Source organism: Melanerpes formicivorus, unplaced genomic scaffold (genome assembly GCF_026170545.1).
Source record: "Melanerpes formicivorus ecotype bairdi unplaced genomic scaffold, bMelFor1.0.p_v2 SCAF_144, whole genome shotgun sequence".
Taxonomy (NCBI): domain Eukaryota; kingdom Metazoa; phylum Chordata; class Aves; order Piciformes; family Picidae; genus Melanerpes; species Melanerpes formicivorus.
The window spans coordinates 136,727-159,989 of record NW_027142496.1 but is presented as its reverse complement, the minus strand read 5'-3'; the positions used below and the strand labels follow the sequence as shown (position 1 = coordinate 159,989).

The 23,263-nt window shown below is 48.7% G+C and overlaps 2 long non-coding RNA genes across 2 annotated transcripts; one reads left to right on the top strand and one right to left on the bottom strand.

The window, feature by feature from the left end:
• Window positions 1–13,464: 13,464 nt before the first annotated feature.
• Window positions 13,465–15,978, bottom strand: LOC137456943 (uncharacterized). The gene is made up of 3 exons (XR_010991172.1): window positions 15,741–15,978; window positions 15,173–15,262; window positions 13,465–14,277 (listed from the first exon to the last, which is right to left on the bottom strand). It is a non-coding gene; the product is annotated as an uncharacterized lncRNA (long non-coding RNA).
• Window positions 15,979–16,530: 552 nt separating this feature from the next.
• LOC137456945 (uncharacterized) lies at window positions 16,531–21,617 on the top strand. Its single transcript, XR_010991173.1, has 3 exons — window positions 16,531–16,624; window positions 18,690–18,768; window positions 20,996–21,617. It is a non-coding gene; the product is annotated as an uncharacterized lncRNA (long non-coding RNA).
• Window positions 21,618–23,263: the final 1,646 nt, after the last annotated feature.

Here is a 23,263-nt window from a genome sequence, read left to right as displayed (position 1 = left end):
GACACACTATTACTTAAAAGGAAACTCTACAGTAAGTGGAGAGAAGGACAGGTAGAACAGGGGGTATATAAGGAAGCTGCCCGAGCAGCAAGAGTCCTGGTTAGGAAAGCCAAAGCAGAGTTCGAATTGAATCTAGCCAGGGAGATTAAAGGGAACACTAAGAACTTCTACAGGTATATCAATGGGAAGAAGAAGACTAGGGAAGGTGTGGGCCCCCGCAGAAAGGAAACTGGTGACATGGTCACAAGTGATGAGGAAAAGGCTGAGGTACTTAATAACTTCTTTACCTCAGTCTTCACTGCAAGGGCCTCTAGCCACACTCCTGATGTTATGGAAGACAATGCCAGTGACGGGGAGGAAGAACTGCCCATTGTAAGTGCAGATCAGGTTCGTGATCACCTGAAGAACCTGAAAGTGTTCAAGTCCATGGGACCCGACGGGATACACCCACGGGTACTGAGAGAACTGGCAGATGAGGTTGCTAAACCCCTCTCTATTATATTTCAAAAGTCATGGCAGTCTGGGGCAGTCCCCACAGACTGGAAAAGGGGAAACATTGCCCCCATTTTCAAAAAGGGTAAGAAGGAGGAACCGGGGAACTACAGGCCAGTCAGTCTCACCTCTGTGCCTAGAAAGATCATGGAGCAGATCCTCCTGGAGGCACTACTGGCTCAGAAGAATAGTGAAGAGCTGATTGGGAACAGTCAGCATGGCTTTGCCAAGGGCAAATCCTGCCTGACCAACCTGGTGGCCTTCTATGAGCAGGTGACAAAATTAATAGCTGAGGGGAGAGCAACTGATGTCATTTACCTGGACCTGAGCAAAGCCTTCGACACTGTCCCGCACCACATCCTGGTCTCCAACCTGGTGACACATGGGTTTGATGGGTGGACCACTAGATGGATAAGGAACTGGCTTGATGGCCGCACCCAAAGAGTGGCTGTCAATGGGTCCATGCCCCAGTGGAGGCCAGGGACAAGCAGAGTCCCTCAGGGATCAGTCCTGGGACCTGTCTTGTTCAACATCTTTGTGGGTGACATGGACAGTGGCATTGAGTGGACCCTCAGCAAGTTTGCTGATGACACCAAGCTGTGTGGTGCAGCAGACACGCTGGAGGGAAGGGAGGCCATCCAGAGGGACCTTGACAGGCTGGAGAGGTGGGCACAAGCCAACCTCATGAAGTTCAACAAGAGCAAGTGCAGGGTCCTGCATCTGGGTGGAGGCAATCTCAGGCACAAATCCAGGCTGGGCAGTGACTGGCTGGAAAGCAGCCCTGAGGAGAGAGACTTGGGGGTGCTGGTGGACACAAAGCTCAACATGAGCTCTCAATGTGCACTTGCAGCCCGCAAAGCCAATCAGATCCTGGGCTGCATCAGGAGAAGTGTGGCTAGCAGGTCGAGGGAGGTGATCCTCCCCCTCTACTCAGCCCTGGTGAGACCCCACCTGGAGTACTGTGTCCCGTTCTGGAGCCCCTATTAAAAGAGGGATGTGGAGGCGCTGGAACGTGTCCAGAGAAGGGCCACGAGGATGATCAGAGGGCTGGAGCACCTCTCCTATGAGGACAGACTGAAGGAGTTGGGGCTGTTCAGTCTGGAGAAGAGAAGGCTCCGAGGTGACCTAATTGTAGCCTTCCAGGATCTGACGGGGGCCTACAGGAAGGCTGGGGAAGGACTTCTCAGGATCTCAGGTAGTGATAGGACTAGGGGGAATGGAATGAAGCTAGAGGTGGGGAGATTCAGGCTGGGGGTGAGGAGGAGGTTCTTCACCATGAGAGTGGTGAAACCCTGGAATGGGTTGTCCAGGGAGGTGATCGAGGCCCCGTCCCTGGAGGTGTTTAAGCCCAGGCTGGATGAGGCTCTGGTCAGCCTGATCTAGTGTAGGGTGTCCCTGCCCATGGCAGGGGGGTTGGAACTAGATGATCCTTGTGGTCCCTTCCGACCCTGAATAAAACTATGAAACTATGAAGTTCTTTAAGGTAGACTTTCAGTATCTGAGCCCATTACTCAAGTGCCTCATCCTCCCCCACCAACCCCATGCAGACACAGTAGAATACAGAAATAGAGATAGAAACAGAGAGAAAAATATAGATTCCTGGGAATGCGTGTAGAAACATCTTGATTCAAGGCAGCTGGATGTTGATGGTCCTTGGCTTAAAGCATCACTGATGATGGAATATGAAGAGAGAGAAATCACTCGGTTCGTAGGGGAAACTTCCATAGGTAGCTTTTAAGGGTAGGATAAAAGCAGCGCTTTCTCTCCAATAACCTGACAATTGAAAAATACATATGGCTGCATTCTTTACCTGCCCAGCCTTTGCTCTCCCTTCCCTCTTCCTCCATGTCACCTAGGTCTGCTTTTCTAATTAATTTTGCCTCCTTCTGTGATGGCCTTTTGCTTACCTGTTATATCCTCTGAAGTGAATGGGAAAGCCACTAAGGCAATGTAAAATGTCATTTTTTTTTCTTTATCTGCAAGGGAGCTGTTTCACCAGGACGTAGCGGCATGACAAACGTAATACAAATAGCTACATACAAGAATTCAGAGTCTCGGTACTGATGGAATGGGAGTGCCCTGCTATGGCCCCACTGGCTTCCATACTGCAGAGCCAGGCTGCTGTTTGGAGGAATTGGCTATATATATATATATATATATTGCATCGTGGTCTTGGCACCTTTATCTCCCAGGGTCATTGAGGCTCATTATATACTTTCCCTTCTAGACTAGACTAAGAGTGCCTGTATTCTAAAGTAAAAAGAAAAGGATCCATTTCTCTGCTGTAGGTCATTCTGCTGTAGGGTATTTTTCTCTCTCTTCAAATCCTGCCTGGATGCATTCCTGTGTAGACTACCCTATGAAATCCTGCTTTGACAGAGGGGTTGAAGTTGATGAACTCTACTGAATATGAACAGCAACCAAATATTAATCTATGCATAAATACAAACCTAACAAAAGTGGGCAGATGGGCAAAATATGTTGTCCAAGTCTCTGAGTTGGACAATCAAGGGACCAAATCTGCTATTATGCATGATTGCATGTTCTTCTCAGTCAGCATGTGAATGAAATCACCACCAAGGTTTGCCATGCTTCTTCCAACTTCCCAGACTACCCTTGGTGCCTGATTAGGCATCACGATGCCCTAGTTCCCAGAGAAACAGTTTGTGTGTCCTTGTATATGAAAAAATAGGAGACTTATGTAACCACTGATATGGCTATAAGATATTTTACAAATGCTTAGAAACTTCTGGGTTTTTTTATTTAGTCAGCTTGAAAACATGGTGGTGTTTCAATGACAAAATATATATCTGGAGCCCAGGTGAAATGAGATACCTCCTTTCTTTGGGTCAGGAAAATACATCACATGGAACACGAGTGTATTTGGACCTTGCTTGAACTCCAGATACGCAATATCAGAGTGTGCAAGTATACAGAGTTTCCTGTTCTGTGTACTTTCAGGAATTACTGAATGTTACCTAGCCAAAATATGCAGTCACTAAGGTGATACATGAATGACATTATTTAACCAGAATGCTTGTCGTGGTAGAGCACTAGGAGAAACAAAACCCAGTACAGTAAAACCCATCCTAAACCTTTTAACAACTATAAAGGCCTTTTTAAACGCATAATTTCTAAATCTGGAGTGTTATAAAGAGAAAAGCACCTTTGCTATAATTTTTTCTAAGTGCCTCATCCTTCAGTAGTAATGTCCTGCACATTTGATCACAGAGGGCAGGCATACAAGTGACTAGCAGATGGGTGACTTCTCAATCTTGCTTTCATAAAAGACAAAAGAAGGCGGAACTATAATATTTATTGCAGGAAAATGATCAATCAGCACACCCATTCCAGTGAATCTGTCAACCCAGCGCAAAGCTTAATTTGAAGTTACTCTAGGGGAACTCTAGTTACGCCAGGGGAAGTTCAGGCTGGAGGTCAGGAGGAAGTTTTACACAGAGAGAGTGATTGCCCATTGGAATGGGCTGCCCGAGGAGGTGGTGGAGTCGCCGTCACTGGAGGTGTTCAGGAGGAGACTTGACAGGGTGCTTGGTGCCATGGGTTAGTTGATTAGGTGGTGTTGGGTGATAGGTTGGACGCGATGATCTTGAAGGTCTCTTCCAACCTGGTTTATTCTATTCTATTCTAGTGTTTGGTGCTTTATTTAAAAGGCTTTCCAAAAGTAAGGTATTCTTTTGTACATCCTAACAAACCAAGCTGCTGAAACCAAACTGCCAGATGGCATCAGCTATTCATCATTTATCATTTATATACAGCCCAGAACAATACTGGCCTGCTTCACAGATGCCAAGAAAGTTCATTCCAGCATCCCTGAAATGGCTGAAAAAGTTTCAGTGTTACAGAAAAAAACCCACAAAAAAACACCAAAAGTTTTTTTCCCTCAGAATGCTCAAATTCGAGTGAGAGGAATTTCAAGGCCTGTGAAGAAATCAAGTGCATCATAGAATGACGGAATTGTTAGGGTTGGAAGGGACCTCAAGGATCATCCAGTTCCAACTCCCCCTGCCATGGGCAGGGACACCTCACACTAGATCAGGTTGCTCACAGCCACATCCAGCCTGGCCTTCAAAACCTCCAGGGATGAGGCTTCCACCACCTCCCTGGGCAACCTGTTCCAGTGTCTCACCACCCTCATGGTGAAGAATTCCTTCCTAACATCCAATCTGAATTTACCTATTCTTATTTTTTTTCCATTCCCCCTAGTCCTGTCATTATTTGACATCCTAAAAAACTCCCTCCCCAGCTTTCTTGTAGACCCCCTTAAGATACTGAAAGGCCGCAATAAGGTCTCCTCGGGGCCTTCTCTTCTCCAACTCTTTCAGTGTGTCTTCATAGGAGAGGTGCTCTGATCATCCTCATGCATGTATGTCAACAGCTTTGTTATAATAAATTATTTACATTCCAGACTCTGTCATATCCTTTCACTGCTAGAAAGTGATATGCTCTATGACCATGTTTCAAGCTTTCTCCTTTGTGCATAAGCGAATCATTTTACAGAAGGTTCCCGCATTGTCTAAAATGGTTGTTTTAAACTATAATCACCGAAAACAAAATGCAGGGCTGTTTCTGATACAATGGTTTTTGATGTCATGTCCAGAAGGCAACATTAATTTCTTAGCTCTCTTCTGGGTTTTCTTAGTCTTCATGCTCTGATAATTTCACCCCTCTCCCCTTACTCTTTTGTTTTCACTGATCTCAGATTTTCTTCTTATAGGTCCCAATAGTATACATCTGTATTACATAGCTGGTACTCCTACTCGTTTCAACATTACTGATAAAGTTAACCTACTTAAATTGCCTCAAAGAAGGCAATTCCTACTTTTCTGCAGAATTGTTATGAGAGTATGTACTAGTATCACCCATTCAAGGACCTCCACCTTTGCTCTGTTTCTGTTCTTTATATTAGAAATACTTTTTCTACCTGTATTCTTTTTAAAATGAAAAGACTCAAATATTTACAGATGGTATTCAAATGAATTAAATTCATCTGTATAAAGTTCAAATTCTTCCTCTAAACTAATTGTCCAAAAATCAACAGAGAGATAAACCAGCTGCAAAAAGTTATACTACTAATCTTAGATGTTTATCTTAAGGCAGGATAAATGACTCTGTAGAGAAATAAGCCTCTGTTAACTGCAAAGGCTAACTTAATAAGTAGTTTAGTCTAGATGGCTAACTTCAGTTATTTCTTCACTGCAGAGGAATAACAGAGTACCTCCATCTGTGTCTCCTTGTCTCCTGCTCCCCACACACTTAACTATATCACTGAAATCCATCGTGGTATGGATAGAAACTGTACTACATACATAGAATAAACCAGGTTGGAAGAGACCTTCAAGATCATCGCGTCCTACCCATCAACCAATCCAACCCACCTAAACAACTAAACCATGGCACCAAGCACCCCATCAAGTCTCCTCCTGAAGACGTCCAATGATGGCGACTCCACCACCTCCCTGGGCAGTCCATTCCAATGGGCAATCACTCTCTCTGTATGGAACTTCTTCCTAACCTCCAACCTAAACCTGCCCTGGCGCAGCCTGGGTTCACATGGCAAGGTTTTGGGGGTAGTGGAGGATTCCTGTATGTTGGAGAGAGCCAGTCCTAACCAATTCCAAGACTGACCTCCTTATGCCCAAGACCAAGCCAATCAGCAATGGTGGTAGAGCCTCTGTGAAAACATTCTTAACAAGGGGAAAAATTGCTTAACAACTGCAACTGGGAGAAAAGAATGAGAAAATGAGAGAGAAATAACTTTGCAGGCACAGTGGACAGTGAAGAAGAGGAGGTACTCCAGGTGTTAAAGCAGAGATCCTCCTGCACCATGAGATAAAGACTGCGGTAAAGCAGATCGTCTCCCTGAGTTATAGCTCATAGAGAGTCCATGCTGCAGCAGAGTCTCTAACAGGACTTGTGTCCCTGCATGGAGGCTCCACACAGGAGCAGTTTGTGAAGAACTGCAACCCATGGGAAGGACCCACACTGGTGAAGTTTGTGAAGGACTGTCCAGTAAGCTCAGTGGGTTGCATTTTTGCTGATAAGTGGTTTCAGAAAACTACAATACGGTTGGAGAAATCTGATAATACAAAAGACCTGTTATAAAAGAGCTGAACCAAATGTTTCTCTTAGATTGTATCACCAAACCCAGATTTTAATGCTAAAATTGACAATACCACTCCTTCAGGTTTTCTTGAAAGGCTTCCAAATAATTACTTCACAATATTATATTACAGTCCCTCATCATTTCATGCTTGTTCTGAAATACTTGCAAAAAACACACTGTACCATATATTATTATCTGATCATATAGTTAATAACTGACATGCAAGTGTGGTGCCTAATGCAAAGTAAGCAAGTACTTGCCTGAACGAGCTTTCTCCATATGCCTGTTGAAGAATGGAATGCAGGTAGCCCTTTGCTTCCTTCCCATCAGGCTGCAGCTCTCTAATCCTTGATTTCAGCTTTTTACATGGATGAGCAAGAGTCAGAGCAGGCAAAATACATTGCCCTAAGTAACTATGCACTTCATATCACAAAATACTAGAATTAGGAGAATTGGTTCCTGAATACCACATTGCTAGAAAGAGCAGGCAGGTCATTCTGCCCCCGTACACTGCACTGGTTAGGCCACACCTCGAGCACTGTGTCCAGTTCTGGGGCCCTCAGTTTAGGAAGGATGTTGACTTGCTGGAGCGTGTCCAGAGAAGGGCAACAAAGTTGGTGAGGGGTTTGGAACACAAGCCCTGTGAGGAGAGACTGAGGAAGCTGGGGTTGCTTAGCCTGGAGCAGAGGAGACTCAGGGGTGACCTTATTGCTCTCTACAACTACCTGAAGGGAGGTTGTAGACAGGCAGAGGTTGGTCTCTTCTCCCAGGCAACCAGCAGCAGAACAAGAGGACACGGTCTTAAGATGCACCAGGGGAGGTTTAGGCTGGAGGTTAGGAAGAAGTTCTACACAGAGAGATTGATTGCCCATTGGAATGTGCTGCCTAGGGAGGTGGTGGAGTCGCCATCAATGGAGGTGTTTAGGAGGAGACTTGATAGGGTGCTTGGTTGTGTGGTTTAGTTGATTAGGTGGTGTTGGATGATAGGTTGGACACAATGATCTTGAAGGTCTCTTCCAACCTGGCCTATGCTATGCTATGCTATGCTATGCTATGTTATGCTATGCTATGCTATGCTATTGTATTTCTATAATGAGCAGCTGAAGATTGGTTGGAGGCACAATATAAAAATGATGAAGAAAGATCCAGTTTATGATCCAGCAATAGAAGAAATATAAATATTTGGGCTAAGGAAAGACTAAGAGTAGGACATGTAGTTACATGTAGTAGACACAGTAGGACAACTGAAAATATCTCAATGTTAAAATTAAAAATGTTGACAATTAGTATGGTGGCATAGAGAATAGCTGAAAGTAAAAAGATTAACTTAGTAAAAGGAGCAAGCAGGCATCTCATTTTAGTATTCCTGTCAATAATTTTGCTCCAGTGTGTTTCAGTTGTCAAAAGCAACAAAAAGGGGTGAAAAACACACCATAGAAATTGCAATGCATTTGTGAATTCTTTAATTAGTAGGATTACCTGAGAAGGAAAGTAAAACAAACCTGGAATCTGCAAACCTTAGATATGTATTATATACCTTATAGATCACTGCTTTCATTTCAATATTATGAAGTGATGTTAGTACAATTTCAAAAATCCAAGGTATTTAAACAGGTGGCCGATGAACAGTGTGGAGACTTGAGACAGACTTGAGGACAAAATTGAAGATTTGAATTTCAGACAAGGTATAGCATGGCGAATGATGCTTCAGCACTGTCATAGATTTAATTAGGTTATTTATCTTCTGAATTTCTGTAAAGAAGGAAGAAGGAAACACTGCTGCTTCAAAGTCCACAACAGCAAAACAAGGTAGTAGAGGAGAAGAAAGAAGAAATTAACAATGGATTATTTAAGGTGATACATCAGATGCAGATTAAAATGTATAATACAGTCTCAAGCTGCGCCAGGGGAGGTTCAGACTCGAGGTGAGGAGGAAGTTCTTCACCGAGCGAGTCATTCGGCATTGGAATGGGTTGCCCAGGGAGGTGGTTGAGTCATCGACCCTGGAGGCGTTCAAGGGGAGATTGGACGTGGCACTTGGTGCCATGGTCTAGTCATGGGGTCTGCGGTGTCAGGTTGGACTCGATGATCCTCGAGGTCCTTTCCAACCTAGGTGATACTGTGATACTGTGATACTGTGATATTTGAGTTCAGTGAGATGAAAACACAAGTGTACACAAGACTACAAAGATGGGAGTGAAGTTTTGTCCATAAATGCAAATTTAGGATTCACTGTAACCGGTTGCGTAATGCTGAGGGAATTGATAAATCATCGTACCTCATAGGAAAAACAGAATAGCTTAAACAGTAATTCTACTACTTGTGCTGAACTTGTATGGGTACTTTTATTGGCTAGTAGCAAATCATCTGGTCTGCCAAAGAGGGGAATTTCGCAGTACAAGTACTTTGAACAAAGTATCAAACATTATTTGCCAACATTGAAGAAATGTTTTCTAGTCAAGGATATTATTTCAGTAGTTGGATGATATGTAGTTAGCTGAATATTTAAAAAGGAAAACTTATATACCCTTAAAAAATAAACATAATTTGGTTTATCATGCAGACCACCTTGGAGAAGTTATTTTTTTGCATGAAAAAGTTTTTTAAACCCTAAACATTGTATGGATTTCAGTGGACATGTCATAATCTGCAACTATCTTAAGTATGCATTCTGCCAGCACATTAGTAAGACTGCCCGTTACAAATAAAATTAACCAGTTTTCACCTGGCTCCCTTTACCTCTGTGGCATGCAGAAAAAGTCACCCCACCAGTACTCCTCACCCCATATGCTGCTGCTTCTCTTGGAGGAGCAACTTGAGGCAACTTGAGCAACCTGAAGGGCATTATTGCTTTCCACAAACTCAATCCATTTAGTTTGCTCCTAGGACAGCCTCTCATAATGAAGGTGAGGTTGACTAGGGGCTACTACAGAGAAGGCACTTTATCTCACTCCTGGGTAGTGCTGAAGGGCAGAAAAGAAAATGCAACGGAGTGATAAAATCCAGATTAAGTGCCTGATAGACAAGATGAACAGCATCAGTTAAATATAATCTACATAGACTATGTATGTTAAGTGAGCTAAGATAACTAACTGAACTTTATGGATAATAAGTACATTTACTGATATGAGGACAGCATTATACATTTACTAAACCCAAACAAATTTATTTATTCATAATGATTCATAAAAAAGAATTCATCTGGGATGAGTGAGTCATAATACTTTAGATTCTATTTCTGGACAAATTTCCAGAAATCTGCCTAACGCCAAATTCCTAAGACTACTAAAGGGGTGGTGACTCCCCATACTCACATTATTTTACCTATTATGAAAAACAAAGGTTTTCAACTCTGTGCTTTTAGCCCTTTCTGTTGCAAATGTTAGACAGTCTTTGATGCCACCTTCTGGTTTTAGTAAATATATGTAGCTTCACACCAGCTGGGCTATACACTGTAGCTATCAAGCTGATGCATATACAAATCTTAACAAATTTCCATGTTTGTTGTGCATATTATTCAGCAGTGGGTTTCTGACTGTTCCATTTGATTTTGTCATTCCTTCTTCCCCAGAACAGAAACAGTCCTTTTCACGTAGAAAAGGAACAAAACCAGAGAAGAAAAATTCCCCAGCTTTAAATCTTAGAATTCAACACAAAACGAAATGTAAATGAAGAGTTTAAACGTTATTAAGCTCTGAATGCATTTGAATGACAAAACCCTGTGGTTGCTCTTGCAGGCAAGTATTTACATGTATTAGAAGCAAATGTTCTTTTTTCATATCTGTATGTAAGCAAGTTGTTCTCTTGAGAGAACAACTTCTCCATATCTCACAAAGTAAGAATGAAAATAAACATTTCTTAAAGATAACAGTGCAAGACTCAGGGAACATACTACTATAAAGTAGATAAGAGTTTTTAAATTCTTATCTGTCACTAGACCTTGTGTACACTCAGAGGAGAGTTTATCTCATCTAACCCCAGTCATCTTAAAGTTAGGTATCTAGTCCCAGCTGAATGTCTGATCTTCACTGTAAGACCCCTCCAGAGGGCAGTTTACTTCATCCTAAAATATGTTTGGAGAGCAAGGTATCACACATGTTTACATCATAGTATCATAGTATCATAGTATCTTTCAGGGTTGGAAAGGACCACAAGGATCATCTAGTTCCAACCCCCCTGCCATGGGCAGGGACACCCCACACTACATCAGCCTGGCCAGAGACTCAGCCAGCCTGGGCTTAAACACCTCCAGGGACGGGGCCCCGACCACCTCCCTGGACAACCCATTCCAGGGTTTCACCACTCTCATGGTGAAGAACCTCCTCCTCACCCCCAGCCTGAATCTCCCCACCTCTAGCTTCATTCCATTCCCCCTAGTCCTATCACTACCTGAGATCCTGAGAAGTCCTTCCCCAGCCTTCCTGTAGGCCCCCGTCAGATCCTGGAAGGCCACAATTAGGTCACCTCGGAGCCTTCTCTTCTCCAGACTGAACAGCCCCAACTCCTTCAGTCTGTCCTCATAGGAGAGGTGCTCCAGCCCTCTGATCATCCTCGTGGCCCTTCTCTGGACACGTTCCAGCACCTCCACATCCCTCTTTTAATAGGGGCTCCAGAACGGGACACAGTACTCCAGGTGGGGTCTCACCAGGGCTGAGTAGAGGGGGAGGATCACCTCCCTCGACCTGCTAGCCACACTTCTCCTGATGCAGCCCAGGATCTGATTGGCTTTGCGGGCTGCAAGTGCACACTGAGAGCTCATGTTGAGCTTTGTGTCCACCAGCACCCCCAAGTCTCTCTCCTCAGGGCTGCTTTCCAGCCAGTTACTGCCCAGCCTGGATTTGTGCCTGGGATTGCCTCCACCCAGATGCAGGACCCTGCACTTGCTCTTGTTGAACTTCATGAGGTTGGCTTGTGCCCACCTCTCCAGCCTGTCAAGGTCCCTCTGGATGGCCTCCCTTCCCTCCAGCGTGTCTGCTGAGCAAAGCCTTCGACACTGTCCAGCACCACATCCTGGTCTCCAAACTGGTGACACATGGGTTTGATGGGTGGACCACTAGATGGACAAGGAACTGGCTTGATGGCCACACCCAAAGAGTGGCTGTCAATGGCTCCATGTCCCAGTGGAGGCCAGTGACAAGCGGAGTCCCTCAGGGATCAGTCCTGGGACCTGTCTTGTTCAACATCTTTGTGGGTGACATGGACAGTGGCATTGAGTGCACCCTCAGCAACAAGATAGTCCAGAAACTATACATTAAACCTACACTAGGCACCTAGTTTTTATATGGCTAGAGGACAAGGATATGAAACTTGTTCTGAAATCTTTTGCCTTTCCTTTCAGAGATGATGTTAGTTCTTTGTAAAGATTTACTTTGTGCCTTTAAACTATGCAATGTTTATTTTTAATAGAGAATGCATGTTACTTTCTATGAAAGGATTATACATAGTATTGTTGCTACAGGTTAGTGTCCTTATTTGCATTTTAAGTTTCCTTATATATGATCAGAAAATATATGTTGTGAGTTAGAATAAAGCCATAGTGCTAGACTCATCAGATGTCTGTCTTCCTCTGCATCAGGCCTCAGTGCTTTCACAGATCTGTACCTTAATCTCTTTGTATTCCTGTTACAGAGGTTAATTTCTAATGCCACAGGATTAGATCAGCCATTTTAAACTATTCTGCTCCCATGTAGCATTTTCTGCTTATATTTTAGAAAGGAAAAATCACGAAATGCATTTCCTCTCTAATTTTAGAAGCTGTGATCAGATGCAGCATACAAGTCACAAATATGAAGAGGGGAAGTCACATAAAAGGGAAATAACATGGCCAAAGATTTCCTGACAAGAAGTAGTACTGTAATGCAGTGAGGAGGCCTCTGTTTTTTCTTTCATTCCAGTCCTATAATAGTTTTTTGGTTTTCCTCCTTTCTGTACTGATGTTGCCACATTTCTACCCATTGTTTCCTGCTTCCCAGGTATCACTGTGATCATCTGTATGCTGTACAAGCAGTACGTCAAGCATTGATGTTGTTGGAATGTGTTAATCATCTGGATGTTTTCTTGCAGGATGCTGACAACACCACTGGTTTCATCATTCATTAACTTCTCCATGTAGGCTGAGCATCCCTGTGCTACTTTCAGAAAGTTTACTTTCTACTGCACAAGCCCCTTGGAGCTAATGTGAGTGGCAGATGTGTCTAGAATTGACTAGCTGACCAGTCTGAACTGAAATTTTGTCTGAGTTGCAGTATGATAGAAAGACTAAGAAAGTACCCTCAAATACTATCTAGATGGGGAAGAAAAAGTGTCACAGAAGAAGCCACGTGCTGGTTCTTAAATTAGCACAGACTCGGTTGTGGTATTCCTTAGAATATAGGATTAGAAAAACAATGAAAATGTAATAATTCTATGACATGGGAGTTCCTTTTATCCCATGCCTTTGCAAAACACAAATGTTGTTGTCATTTATTTGAGTCAGCCTCCACACCTAAACAAATATTGCTGTTCACAAGAAAAAAGTATGACACAATGGAATTTTCCAAAGTTGTCAAAGAAATCAGTAAAGGAAACATACTTAAATTGCCTTTCTTTATGTTCAGTTGTGTCATACTAAAAACACCTCTCATGTTACTAAGAAGCTTTGAGTATCATAGGCCTCCTTGTGCTTGTTTCTGCATATTTTTTTCCAGTGCTGTCAAGCTGAGTTTGTCTTTTTTTTTTTTTTAATACTGCAGACTATCCCTTGAGAGTAGGAGGCTTTGAGAGCTGTCTAGGGCTTATGCTGTTCTTTATTACAGCATGTTATTTTTCCTAACAACGGGAATCAAAAAATTACTCCCACAAAGCCATCACACAGTATAATAGATCATATATGTGCTATTGTTAGAAGCAATGATGATACCCATACAAGAAATGAGAGCTGGCAATCAAGACAGCAGCATCTCAGGAAATTCTTATCTGGGAACTTAATTTCTGAACACACTGAGTGGGAAGAAATTCCTTTTGAGTGGCCATGAATGCCTGCATAAGCTTCTTTTCCTACAGGGAGAGTGTGTAAAAAACACTGCTTATTGGTTGTGGGGTTAGGACATGACTCAAGGAAGAAAAGGAGAACAGAAATAAGGGTAGTAGGTAGAAGAGAGATGCAATCTATCTTATTCTGGTGCAATCAGCAGCAGAACAAGAGGATACAGTCTCAAACTGCACCAGGGGAGGTTTAGGCTTGAAGTGAGGAGAAAGTTCGCCTTTGGAATGTGCTGCCCAAGAAGGTGGTGGAATTGCTGTCCCTGGAGGTGTTCAAGAGAGGATTTTGAACTTGGCACTTGCAGCCATGGTTTAATAGTCATGAGATGCTGGGTGACAGGTTGGACTTGATGATCTTTGAGGTCTTTTCCAACCTTATTGATTCTATGGTTCATTACTTTACTACCCCGATATACCATTCAATTGACTTCTTGGGACAGAAGTGAAATCCACCCAGAAGTAGGTTCCAACTGGAGAATTTCCACAGCTGGAGAGATTTCATTAACTCAGATAAGCTGTAAATATCTTTTAGTTGCAGAACAGTGTCTCAAATGTTGCTTTTCTTTCCTTCCACTTTGGGATCCAGACAAGCGTCCATGTCAGTCTTTTGCATGGAGGGAAGTAAATGAGCACACCTACAGCTGATGGAAAGGAAAAGTGTGTTCAGTGTTTGCAGTCTTGCCACACCAGGAGATGATTGTAGATTAAAATTTTGAAATTATTTCCTAATATTAGTATTTTTGCTAGCAAGACATGAGTGTACATGCATTATTTTATCTCTCTGTGTAGAACTTCTTCCCAACCTCCAGCCTAAACCTCTCCTGGTGCAGCTTGAGACTGTGTCCTCTTGTTCTGGTGCTGGTTGCCTGGGAGAAGAGACCAACCTTTGCCTGTCCACAACCTCCCTTCAGGGAGTTGTAGACAGCAAGAAGGTCTCCCCTGAGCCTCCTCTTCCCCAGGCTAAGCAACCCCAGCTCCCTCAGCCTCTCCTCATAGGGCTCTGCTCCAAACCCCTCCCTAGCTTTGTTGCGCTTCTCTGGACATGTTCCAGCAACTCAACATATTTCTTGAATTGGAGGGCCCAGAACTGGATGCAGGACTCAAAGTGTGGCCTAACCAGTGCTGAGTACAGGGGAAGAACGACTTCCCTGCTCCTGCTGGCCGTACTATTCCTGATCCAGGCCAGGATGCCATTGGCCTTCTTGGCCAGCTGGGCACAGTGCTGGCTCATATTCAGCCTACTATCAACCAGTACCCCCAGGTCCCTCTCTGCCAGGCCAGAGACCCAGGAATTCCCAGTACCCCCCCTCAGCCCCCCATTTCCCTCCCACAGCCCTTTACAGCCTCCCAGTCCATTCCCACTATGTCCCCTCCCTGTCCCTCCACGTCCCCTCCCACACTGTGCCACTCCCTTCCCAGTCCCCTCCCAGTCCCTCCCTGTTTATTCCTGTCCCTCCCAGTACCTCCCAATCCCTTCTAGTCCTATCCCAGTATGGGAGGAGACCAGTAGGGACCAGGAGGCACTGGGAGACATACCTGGACCAGCTGGAGGCATTGCTGGAGCCCTGGGACACAACTGGAAGCAGCAGGAACCCAACTGGGAGCACTAGAGGTCCCTGGGAGGAACTGGGAGACAACTGGGAGAGCACTGGAAGTATCTCCCCATGACCCCCAGTGCCCCCCTCAGCCCCTCCAGACCACCCCAAAGTCTTTCCACAGTCTCTGAGTTCTTCCCAGTGCCATTCAGAGCCCTTCCCAGTACCTCCCAGTTAACCCTTAGACTTCCCCAGTGCCCCCTCCCTCCCCCTCAGTAACCCTCCCCTCCCAGAGTCCTTCCACAGCCTCCCAGTACTCCCCACTACCTCCCAGTACCTTCCAGTAACCCCCAGTGCCCCCCTGAGCCCTCCCAGTTCCACTGAGGAAGTCCTTCCACAGCCTCCCAGTGACCCTCTGTACCCCACTGAGCATCCCCAATTCCCCCCCAGAGTCCTTCCACAGCCTCCCAGTACCTCCCAGTACTGTCCTGAGCCCCTCCCAGTGTCTCCCAGTCCTTTCCCAGTCTGGGAGGAGGCTGGCAGGGACTGAGAGGCACTGGGAGCCATACCTGCAGCACCTGGAGTCAGTTCTGGTAATAGTGACGGCTGCAGCTGGTGCTGAGCTAAACAGAATGATCACAGAAGGCTTTTGCTCTGAAGCCAGAGCTGCCTGCTGGCAGAACGAACGTTTTTCTGACAGCTCTTGGAGGAACATTTCTGTACAGGTGTTCCCCAGGGCTCCTCAGCTGCTCAGAACTCAACGTGTTGTCTTGGAGGAGAATAAAACCCATGGAAAGCTGAGAGTGAGGTGACAACGCAGGCACCGCCCCCCCCGGCGTGTCACCGCCCCCCCAGCGTGTCACCGCCCCCCTAGCGTGTCACCGCCCCCCCAGCGTGGCACCGCCCCCCCAGCGTGGCACCGCCTCCCCAGCGTGGCACCGCCCCCCCAGCGTGGCTCCGCCCCCCCAGCGTGGCACCGCCCCCCCCAGCGTGGCACCGCCCCCCCCCAGCGTGGCACCGCCCCCCCCCAGCGTGGCACCGTCCCCCCAGCGTGGCACCGTCCCCCCAGCGTGGCACCGCCCCCCTCCAGCGTGGCACCGCCCCCCAGCGTGGCACCGCCCCCCCAGCGTGGCACCGCCCCCCCAGCGTGGCACCGCCCCCCTCCAGCGGGGCACCGCCCCCCTCCAGCGGGGCACCACCCCCCTCCAGCGTAGCACCGCCCCCCTCCAGCGTGGCACCGCCCCCCCCAGCGTGGCACCGCCCCCCCAGCGTGGCACCGCCCCCGCCCAGCATGTCACCGCCCCCGCCCAGCATGTCACCACCCCCCTCCAGCGTGTCACCGCCCCCCAGCCTGAACCCCACCCCCAAGCATGGCAGCGCTCTCAACAACGTGGTGCCAGATGCTTTCAGGGTTGTGGCTGGTAGAGGTTGGAGCTCTTCTGCTGTGTCCCAGGTCAGTGCCAGTCTCTGCTGCTTTGTGGGGTTTCTCTATAGCAGCCGCTGGAGGTGCGCGGGGCTTGGGGGGGTGGCCACCGGCGGGGCAGCGCGGGGCTTTTGGCGGGGGGGGGGGGGGGGCGTGTCCGAGCTTGGCCGGTGGGGCTCTGCGGGGGTGGCGGCTGCTGCCTCAACCGTACCCAGAGGCCCCGTGGGAGCTCAATGCTGCCACCCTGTGTGTAATGGCCGGCAGTGCAGCCGTGCCGCGGCGTATACCGCCCCGTGGGAGCTCAGTGCTCAACCCTGTGTGTAATGGCCGGCAGTGCAGCCGTGCCGCGGCGTGTGCCGCCCCGGGGGAGCTAATTTCTGCAGCCTAACTGCGCCGAATGCTCGAAAATTCTTAGGGGAAGAGCGGAGAGCGGAGAGCTTGACTCGAGTGTCGCTATGGATCCGGCGCCTGCGGCCTAGCCCGGCTCTGCTGACGCCACAGGGGCAGCGTTCCGGTGGTCGCTATGGATCCGGCGCCTGCGCCCTAGCCCGGCTCTGCTCGCGCCAGGGGGGCAGCGTCCCGGTGGTCGCTATGGATACGGCGCCCGCGCCGCAGCGGGTCCGGTCCCGCGCACGCGCCCTCCTCGCGGGCTTCGCCCCGCTTTTCTGGCCGGGGGGGCGGGCGCCGCGCTGAGCAGCTTTGGAGCTGGAGCGGTCGCGGAGAGCCCTGATTCGGCGCCTGACGCCGTTCTGTGCCCCAGGGTGCCTGCGAACCGCCGTCCTTTGGCGGGGCAAGGGGTCCTGGCGCATTCGGGGAGCTCGCAGTGCGGTTTCCGGTGTCGCTGCCGGCCCGGGACTTCCAGGTGTGTTCCTTCCAGCGTCTGAAGGTGGTCTGGGGCCATCGGCAGGGCTTTTGGGGGTGACAGAGGAGGTCTGGGGGCACCTAAAATGGTCTGGGGATATGTAAAGTTCTCGTGGGGCCATCTGAAAGGGTCAAGGGTCGTGGAGAGGCAGCTGGGCACCTCCGACGGACCCTTTGGGAGGTCTCTGCAGGCTCCCGTGGGAGCTGGGGGTGTCTCGGGGTGGGTTTGGGTTTGGGTTTGTGCTGCAAACAGCGTTGATAATGACTTAGAGAAAGACACACAAGAGACTCAGTAAGTCTCTTGTATCGTGCTTCTATTCTGGTGCCTGACACAGGTAGGATCATTTCAAAAGAGCTGTGTGTCTTCAGAGAGTTTTGGGCAAACTTTTATACAAAAAGTTATCTGTCTATAATGACAGAGGTCCAGATGCTGCCTATCTATACAAAGCTTATCTATCTAAAAGAGCAGAAGTACACATATCATGCAGGTGTCCTTTATCTTATACAAAAGAGCATCTTGTCCAAGACTAACAGAAGTGAATCACTGACAAATCCTGTTATTCCTTATCTATCCAAAGGCTGTCTGCCAACCCCTCTCCCCCTCCCTGCGTTCCAGCATTTCAGCTAACAAGCGGAAAATTCTTATCAACTCTGTGGTTCTGTTAATGAGACTTTTCTGTTCGTCAATTCCCCCCTTTCTCACAGCCAACAGTATATTCCTATACTATATTTTCTTAAGTCAAACTTTGGACCCAGGCTTTCTGAGCTATCTTTCCCATGCTGACACTTGTAGAAGTTACTCTCAGATGTAGTCACCCAGTCTGATGGCCCCCAAGTCCAATTCATTGAGGCTTCCCCAAATAAAGGGGTCCTCATTTGGCCTCGAGGAAGTTCAGTGCATATCCAACAGTTAGAGAGATTAGTTTGCAAAGCCAATTCTTGCCTAACGTGTAAGTACATATTGCCTTCCCATCCCTCAATTTCCTTGCTGTGCTGCAAAGATTTTGAGAGGAATTTCTAGGTATTAACTACAGCCAGGGCAATCCTTCAAGTGCCCTAGGAATGCAGTGAAAACCTTTTGGGAATTGTTCCTGCTCTGTTATTCCTCAAGCTATGAGGAGCTCTTCAGGGCAGCTCCAAGGTTAGGTTTGGATTCTCCTGGAGTCGCACACAGAACGAGTCTCACGATTCCAGTGGTCTAATTTCATAGCTGCATTTTCTTCTCTCTGCCTAGGTGACAGGACGACCTCACTAATGAAGAGAGATAGCCTGAGCTCTGCAGGAACCTTGAACCCAAGCAGCCAGTGCCTTCTGTGAGTACAAGCTGTCCTTGCTCAACGTGGAACTAGTTGAGAGCTGAAGCCAGACCATACCTTAATTCCCTCAGCTTCCTCTTCTGCAGATTAAACAGTCCCAGTTCCTTCAGCCACTCCTCGTAAGACTTGTTATCCAGACCCCTCACCAGCTTTGTGGCCCTTCTCTGGACTCACTCTCTCACAAGGGGTGTCCTGGGGAACACCACTTGTGCCCAGCCGTCCACCGGCTGGGTTTTACTCTGTTCCCCACCGCTCTTGGGGCCCAGCCATCCATCCTGTTCTGCTGTCCAGCAGTCCCTTTGAAAAAAAATCCATCTGAAAAAAGAAGTAGCAGAGAAGGAAAGTTGAAGCTGCAAAGATTGCAGTCCCCTCAGTTCTTGTGGTACCCTCTGTGAGATCCTAAGCCACCTGAACTGAGCCGGTCAGGCAGCCAAGCTAGTGCAGCAGTGTCTTCTGGAGAGTTGATAGGAGCCAGTTCTGTGGGGTTTGTTGAAGTGAGTGGCCAGTCGTTCTACATGAACAATTGTCTTAGTGCTAGCAAGCAGGAGGCTCTGAAGTGTGGTACTTTGAAAGCTCCACTCATACTTGCCCTTCAGGAGGAGCCAGCTCTTTCATTGAAGGATCTTCCTGAGGTGTCCAAGTACAATTTCTGTTGACACTTTTCAGCTCTTACATCCAGGTTGCTGACAGAGGATGTTGGGTTTGTGGGCCCTGGCAGCGACAGTTTTCCAAAGAGGAGCTCTAAGGCCAGCTGCAAGGTTAGGTTTGGATTCTCCTGGGGTGCCTGTGCTTGAAAGCCCCCCAGAGGCCGTGCAGAGTGGTGCTCGCAGTAGCTCTGTGCAAGTCTGCCATGGGCTCAGGAGGCCAGTATCTAGAGAGAGGGAGAGGGAAGGACAGAGACACTTCTAAGACAGTTTTAAAGAAATAATTATGAGAAGAGGCAAATTAATTCTGGGGACTCATGTGATATATCTGTTTAAGAGAAAAAAAAATGAAGGAGGTTTCTGACCATAACCAGGCTGACAAAGCACAGTAATGTGGTTTCCTATGGGATTCAACTCCTCCTGCATTGCATAGGACACTTCAACAGCTGTCCTGACAAGCTATAAGTAATGAACTTAATCCACCCTGTGCAAGCAATGGGGCAAAAGATTACAAAATCCATGTAAGCAATTGAGATGTGTTACATTGGGACGCCCAGGATACACCTCATCAAGCTCTCCTAGTTTTTAGACACAAGATGGAAGAAGGAAGGGGGAAGACAGAGCAGAAGGTATATTTAAATATGAAACTCCTAGGCTGAAAGAAAAGAAAAACATTTTAAAGACCACTTAGTGAGACTCTGTCACCAGCATAGCTAATCACAGAATCACTGAGTGTTAGGGGTTGGAAGGGACCCCAAAATAGCATCCGGTCCAACCCCTGTGCCAGTGCAGGATCACCTGGGGCAGGTTTTGAATGTCTCCAGAGACTCCACTAACTCTCTGGGCAGCCTGCTCCAGGGCTCTGGCACACACAGTGAAAAGGTTTTCCCTTCTGTTCCTGTGGAACTTCCTCCTTTTATTCGTCGGACACAGCGAAGCCGCTCGGTCGTGTTGCTGCGGCAAGGTGACCCACCCTGTAGTTCAGGGCCTGGGTCTGTGCCTTCATGGCAGCCTGTTCCCTTGGCACCCTGTCAGCTTAACAGCCCTGTACTCGGGGTCTGTGTGACGAGTTGTGGAGCCCTCCATCCCCCTTCTGTCCCCAGCAGCAGCCCAAGGTCCCTGTAAGCAGGGCTGGGGAGGCTGCTTTAGGCAGCTAACAGGAACCAACCTTGCCTGGCCCTTAGGGGGCTGAGGTCAGTCCCTGGGCTCCTGAAGAGGTGGTGTTGCGCTGCTGCCAGGAGGGCCGGCCCGTAGGTGGGGCACGGGCCAGAGCCTGTGGCTCTCTGTGGGGCTTTTTGGGAGTGCTGCTGAGGCCTCACTCTGTCCTGTTGGCATCCTTTGTCAGGGTAGCCAGATCCTAGGCCTGATGTCTATCGTTAGCTCAATCGCAGAATTTCCTCGTCTGCTGTTCCTGTCCGTAAATTTTTGCCAGTGCTTCTGTAATAAAAAGGTTTTTATTTCTCCTGTAACTTGCAAGCTGGTGACCTCCTTAGGAGCACCACTGTGTTGTTCACAAAGTTCTTTGCTGTTGCAAAGCTGGGAGAAGTGTGAGGTTCAGCTGATGAAGTTTCTCTCTTTAGAAGTGTCTGCTCAGCCATCCTCTTCCTGGATCTCGGAGCTTTGTCTCTCCCTGTTTGCGGTGCCCCGACAAGGACTTGTGCCGACACATCCTCGGGAAGCTGAAACCACCAAAGGGTTTAATGGGTGAGAGCAAAGCTCAGCTGTGTGCTGAAGCTGCAAACCTTGCCCAGAAGGCTGTCCCCGGCTCGGGGTGATAAAAAGAACAGGAGCGTAGCCGCTCAGCTGTCTTTCCTTCTGTGATGCCACAGGGGGGTGGGCGAGGATACAGCAGAGGAGCAGTGAGGGAGGGGTGAGGGCAGCCTCCCACAAAGGCTGCTTGCAGACCTGAAATGCCAAATGTTTGAAATGCCAGGATGTTCTTGGAGGGGAGGGAAAGCCCCGGGAAAGTGTAAGAGTGAGTGTGAGGTGTTCCAGCAGAGGAACAGCGGTGCTGCTTATTGAGAGATTGCAGAAGGACAGTGATTTGTGTGCAGAAAGGCCTTGACGTGACCACCCTCTGTTCTGTAGAAAGGCTTCTAGAGGAGAAAAGCACATCCTGAGCAGAGCCACGGGGGGGTGTGGGGTGTGGTTTGAAACAGAAATAGCAACTGTCTCTCAATTAAAACAGTGGATTGTCTTTCATGTGTGTGTGGTGTGCTGTTTTTTCATTGACTGGAAAAAGCTCTGCAGGGAGACCAGCTGATCTGCTCCCGAGGCACAGCAGCACCGGACCTGCTGAGCGTTAGGGGCCTGTTAAGGAGGGTCTGCTGTCATCTGAAGTGGGCTTGGGGGTATGAAAGGGGAATTTGGGGGCATGTGAAGGGTTCTGGGAGCATCTAGAGGTGTCTGGGGACCTCTGGAGGGGCTCCTGGGTCATGTCTGGAGGGTCACGGAGGAGTGGGGGGGTCTGTGCCTCAGTGTGGTTTCGGGGTCTCTGTGTCAGGTCCCCACAGCGTGTGGGTTGCTGTGTGGCACTGCTGGAGTCTCAGTGTCCCTAGCGCCCCTGACTCTTCTGCTCACTGCTCCCACCTTGTGGGCACGGCCGGGTACTGCTTGCTGTCGCCTGCTGCCTAGGGTGTGAGTGGCCTCTGAAGGGAGGCGCAGAGAGGTATTCTGGGGCGTCTAGAGGGGCTTTGTGGGCATCGAGAGGTGTCTGGCGGCCTCTGGAGGGTCTCCGGGGGGGTCTCTGGAGGGTCCTGAAGCAGCTGAGGGGGCGGGGAGTGGTGGTGTTGTGTTAGAGGTCTCTGGGGGGTTCCAGGGTTTGGGGTCCCGCAGGATTGGGGTGGTCTCACTCCGGTATTGGGTATCCTGCAGTCCCAGGACCCCCCAGCCACATCTCCCCCGGCATCTCAAGGCGAGCTGCGAGCACCTCAAGGGCCTTAGAGGGTGAGAAAGGAGGTCTGGGGGCATGTAGACGGAAGTGAGGGCATCAAGACGGCACCGCTCTCCCCGTGACAGCGCCTGCCCTTCCCAAGACGGCGCCGCCCTCCCCGTGACAGCGCCTGCCCTTCCCAAGATGGCGCCGCCCTCCCCGTGACAGCGCCTGCCCTTCCCAAGATGGTGTCGCCCTCTCCGTGACAGTGCCTGCCCTTCCCAAGATGGCGCCGCCCTCGCCTTCTCGGCTCCGACCTAGCCAGCGTGACTATCGTCCCCTCTGCTTTCTCCACTCCGCATCAGCTCAGTGTAGACTCTGCTGCTCTCTGGAGTTGTTTTGTCCCTGCTGCAGGACTCTGCCACGGGTCTGGGGGTGGGCAGCAGCGAGGGGGGGGGGCAAGAAACACCAGCAGCGAGGGGGGGGTGGGTGTCGATTTGCCGCGGTCGGGAGCAGTCTGCTCCCAGTTCACGAGCTGTTCTCCTGTCTCTCCCAGCTCTTGCAGGCTGACCCCAATGCCCCCAGACTCGCCCAGCGATCCCAGGGTGAACCCCGCAGCACCCAGATTCGCCCAGCGATCGTCACGTGATTAGGGGCCGCGCAAAGGAGGGGCGGGGAGCAGAGAAAGCGGCGGCGGCGCTGTGAGGGGATAGGAAAGGGAAAGGGTGGGAAGGGAGCTAGAGGGGAGGGGGAGCGGGGAAGACTGCGCAGGTTACGTCACTGGAGGCGGGGCTTGAGGAAGGCAATAGGATGGCTACGGGGGGCGGGGCTGGAGGACTGGAGGCGGGGCTAGAGGGAGGCAATAGAATGGCTAAGGGATGGGGCGGGAACAAGAGGGCATCTGCGTCACAAGGGGGCGGGGTTTGAGTGAAATAGGATGGCTATGGAGGGGGCGGGGGAAAGGGCTGAGGGAGGT